At 39.1% G+C, this 4,982-nt stretch overlaps 1 pseudogene; it reads left to right on the top strand.

Annotated features, from left to right (window-relative positions):
* The first annotated feature begins 4,039 nt into the window (after nucleotides 1–4,039).
* LOC140599727 (small ribosomal subunit protein eS24 pseudogene) lies at nucleotides 4,040–4,585 on the top strand (annotated as a pseudogene).
* The last annotated feature ends 397 nt before the right edge of the window (nucleotides 4,586–4,982 follow it).

Below are 4,982 nucleotides of genomic sequence, written 5' to 3'. Positions count from 1 at the left end.
GGCCTTAAAGGGAAATAAGATTTTTATCTTAGATGGGCTAAGAGGAAGCTGTGTAATTGTAGCTTAGTAGGCAGGCTGGGTGTGGGGTGGAGGGATGGAAAAGTAAGTCCAAGCAGGAGTTATATATGGTGGGCAGCCCAGGTGGATCAGTGGTTTGGCGCCACCTTCGGCCCAGGGTGTGGTCCTGGAGACCCGGGATCGAGTCCCATGTCGGGCTCCCTGCAGGGAGCCTGCTTCTCCCTCTGCCTGTGTCTCTGACTCTCTCTCTGTGTCTCTCATGAATAAATAACTAAAATCTTTTTAAAAAGAGAGAGTTATATATGGTAGGGGGTAACAAACAGTGGCCCATGAGCTAAATGTGGCTTACCATATGTTTTGGTCAATACAATTTGATTGGAATACAGACATGCCCATTTGTTTACATACCACCTAGGGTTTTCTTACCACCACAACAGAGTTGAGTAGAGATTGCCCTTTCAACTACCAAGCCTCAAATATTTACTAATGGCTTTTACAGAAAAAGTTTACCAATCTGTAAGGCCTTAGGGTTGAGAAAAGGAGCTTGGATTTCATTTTAATGCAATGCTGTGACAGTTTTCAAATATGTCTGCAGGTTCTTTGACGTTCCTCCTTTCTAGACATGGAGTCTATGTCCCTTTCCTTAATCAGGCTCTATGACCTCTCAACCAGTGGGACACAGAAGTGACACTGTGTAATTTTGCAGGCTCGGGCTTTAAGAAACTGACAACTTGTGCTTCATGTCTCTTAAAGCCCGGCTACCATGTTGTGAGGCAGACCAAGCAGCCCACAGGGAAGTCTGCAGGGTGAAGCCTACATAGGTCCCAAAAGTCAGCACAAGCTTACCAGCCTTGTGAAGGAGCTTTCTTGAAAGTAGATCCTCCAGCCCCCAGGAGAGCTACCAACTTTAAACCATGCACAGCAAGGAGGAGCTGTCCTCACCCCAACTGCAGATTTGTGAGTAAAATAAATGACGAATTATTGTTTTTAGCCACTATGTTTCAGGGTGTTTTATTACACAGCAATGGCAGCCAGAACAAATGGGAAAGCATTAACAGCATTTTCTCAACATGGTGTCATTTTTCTTTTAACATATGTAATGTAAAATCACTTCCTTAATGTTTATCCTGTCTCTCTGTTTTCCTTTCAAAGTATCTTCCATCTGATCACACAACTTCATTCATTCAATAAATAAACGAATGCCTGCTGCATGTAGGAATCTATAGCATAAATATTCATTGCGTGGTAATTTGATGTTTAAACAGAGTATTCAATTTGAAAGTGAACACTCATAATTCCAATACTTCTGTCAATACAGAGGAGCCCATATCTAAACAATCACTTATACAAAATGTTTTTTCTATTCTTGAACTTCAATTCTGGAATTTAGGAAGGCCTCCTATTTGTCATTTTCTAAAATTTCAAAGAACAGTTCAGTGATCATTGTAGAATGCTCATATTAATAGATTAAGCTGGCACTTCACAAATATCAAATTATTATCCTATCTATGATTTAGCCATTTTTCTTTAAACACATACATTCAGTGCCAGGTTTTTTCTTAATATATGGAAACTCAATCATTACAAACAGAACTGGCTGTTAAAATTAGATAAAAGAGTACCTGAAGACTAGGAAAAGGATTTAGAAAAACCAAAAAATGAAAATGTTCCACATATAGTCTATCTTGGAAATCCGGCATGGTACTTTGAAGACTGACATAGAAAAAAAGCAGATAGAAAAATTTCTTTACTACTATGCAAAAAAAGCTATATTGTCTGCCTACATACGAGGAATAGAAATCACTAGGCTTAAAAATTTTTTTTTAAAAATCCTTTCATTTTACAGGCCACAACAATAGGGCAAATTACAAAAAAAAAATTGTTTTCTGCCAACTTTATGGTTCAAACTCTGAGTAAGACGGAGATAATTTATGGTGGAGAAAATGATCTGCATCTGGAGTCTCTAGTTGAACCTGCCACATGACTGAGCTAGTTTTTATAAAGAAGCTAGAAATCTGGCGCCACAGCAAATGAAGAAAATGAGTTTAATCACTTAACAAGCTTGCTGCCTTGGATCCTGATGGCAGGAGCTAAATGAAACATCTAAGGAAAGAACAGCAGGTAGAAACATTGGGTTTCTTTGGACCACTGATGACTGGGCATGTCAAACAAGCCAAAACAAGCAAATTTCCAAGGACATCGAGGATCGTAAAATCCAGGACTATGGGACTATGAGTGCAAGAGGGGAAATCTGTGTTATCTACAAGTGAGTAGTTGATAAGGTAGCAACCAAAGGACTATGACACTAGCCTTTCAGGGAGCAGTTTTAAGCATGCCAAAGTAGCATCATGGAATTAATGCTTCAGTCCAAAGGAGTCTTTCTTTTTAACATTCAATCATTAAGTGGCTGCCAAATGACCATCCTGAGTCAGAGATGGAGCATAGAGAGAAAAAAACATGCAAAACATAAAGACTCAGAGCAAAGGAGAGAAAATGACAGAGCTACAGGCCCAAGCAAAACTCTGGAAATTGATTAAAAAGTTCTCTTGAGGGGAATACTGCACACTTTCATAAAAGGAGGCATCCTAGAGAAATGGTTTAAGAACACCAACTCTTTTAACAGCATTCTTAGTGTTCAGCTCCTAGATTGGATGATGGTTTTACAATGTTCAGCTTTTTATTATGCATATATATCATACTCATTATTTTGTATGTATTCAATACTTATTTAATATATACAACATATTGTCTATTTTTTTTTCATATTGTCTATTTTAGCTAGTACATAACACAGAGCTGGATTGGAATTCTAGCTCAATTACTTACATGGAGTAAACTACTTAAATGTTCCATACCTCGGCACCTATATGATGTATGAAAATATAAATGTATAACATAACTTCATTTGGTTTATTTAAGGGTTAAAAGAGAATGTATATGGGAAATAGATGGCACAGAGTTGTGTTATTTTTAAGCTTGAGGATAATAGTTCATTTAATAAAATAGTCATTTTCAACATTTCTGAGAAAAAGTCCCTTTATAAATGTATTCACTTTTTAAAAAAAGATTTTATTTATTTGACAGAGACAGAGGAAGAGAGAGCCAGAGAACACAAGCAGGGTGAACAACAGAGGGAGAGGGAGAAGCAGACTCTGCACTGAGCAAAGAGCCTGATGTGGGGCTCGATCTCAGTACCTGGGATCAAGATCTGAGGCAAAGACAGACACTTAACTGACCGAGCCACCCAGGCGTCCCTGTATTCACTTTTTAAAAAAGTAGCTCTACACCCAATGTGGGGCTTAAACTCACCACCCTGAGATCAAGAGTCACATGCTCTACCTACTGAGCCATCCAGCTACCCCTACATTTATTCAGTTTTATCAAAAGGATAAATGTAGGATGTTAGAGGTCACTTCCTAGAGGTTGCTACAGCTCAAAGCATCCTTGACCTTTAAGATACCAGTAGCAGAGCACAAATGGGAAAGCAGGCAGGTGGGTGGGTAGGAGGGGAAGGGGTGGGTGGCAATCAAAGGAGACATTCTTTCTTCCTTCTCCAACCCAGTGATAGGCCACAGCAGCATCCTTTTAAAATGCAGATACCTCTGGATGGAGTCATGTACTTAATATTCTCAGATACCATCTTCAGTTGAGACCTTATTAAAGTTTAGTTGGCAGGCATCTGAAAGCCCAAATGGAGTAAATATCAGGCTTGTGGAGCAAAAGGAGATAGAACAGGGAACTCCCAAGGAAGAGGAAGAAGAATAGGTGATGAAATATAAAAAATATTTTAAAAATATAAGAGCCTCTGAGTCACTGCCCCATCTTCCAATAGCAGGTATTCCAGGTCATGGTCTGTGGGGTTATTATTCAAATCACCATGTTCCAAATCAAACTACCAGTAGCTCCAACTCGAGAGTCCTTTACAATAATCCAACCATTATTTGAAAAGATTCAAACCATCCCCTGCTAGAGTAACTTGCAGAATTAGTGTAGACCCCTTAATTAAAATATATTTTCTTGCTTTTTTCCTCCCCGGCTGCTTGAAGCTTGGCCGCCATCATGAATGATACAGTAACTATCCGGACCAGGAAGTTCATGACCAACCGACTGCTTCAGCGGAAACAGATGGTCATTGATGTTCTTCACCCCGGGAAAGCAACAGTACCTAAGACAGAAATTCGGGAAAAACTAGCCAAAATGTACAAGACCACACCAGATGTCATATTTGTATTTGGATTCAGAACCCATTTTGGTGGTGGCAAGACAACTGGCTTTGGCATGATTTATGATTCCTTGGATTATGCAAAGAAAAATGAACCCAAACATAGACTTGCAAGACATGGCCTGTATGAGAAGAAAAAGACTTCAAGAAAACAGCGCAAAGAACGTAAAAACAGAATGAAGAAAGTCAGGGGGACTGCAAAAGCCAACGTTGGTGCTGGCAAAAAGTGAGCTGGAGATTGGACAACAGAAGGAGTAAAGATTCTGCAGTGGCTTTATCTGTGGTGATTGTGCAGATTTTTCATGAGAGGATTAATAAACTAAGAACGTTAATGTGAAAAAAAAATATATTTTCTTACTGGTGAGAGATGCAAATTAAGTCATGAAAATGGAACTGTTTAATGATCGCAATGTAAACTAGTGAATTACAAAGATTCACCCAGAAGTCCGCACCTTGTGGTAAGAGTAAGGAACACAAATAAGGATGACAGCACATCTGCTCCTAAGGAGCAGTAAGTGTGCTGCTGAAAATGAGGTGAGAAGTCATGGCTGAGATACATGCATCACCATGGGAGGAAGATAAGACTGGATAGTTCACACAGACTCCATCTCACAAGAACCATAATTTCTTCATGAGGAAATCTAAGTCAAAAATCAATTCTTACACATGGATTCTAAGACATCTCGTCATTTTATATTCAGAAGGAGAACTTCAGTTTTCCCTAGTCTAGGAGTCTCTAAAC

This window comes from Vulpes vulpes, chromosome 7 (genome assembly GCF_048418805.1).
Source record: "Vulpes vulpes isolate BD-2025 chromosome 7, VulVul3, whole genome shotgun sequence".
Lineage (NCBI taxonomy): Eukaryota > Metazoa > Chordata > Mammalia > Carnivora > Canidae > Vulpes > Vulpes vulpes.
This window is presented reverse-complemented; position numbering and strand designations above follow the sequence as displayed.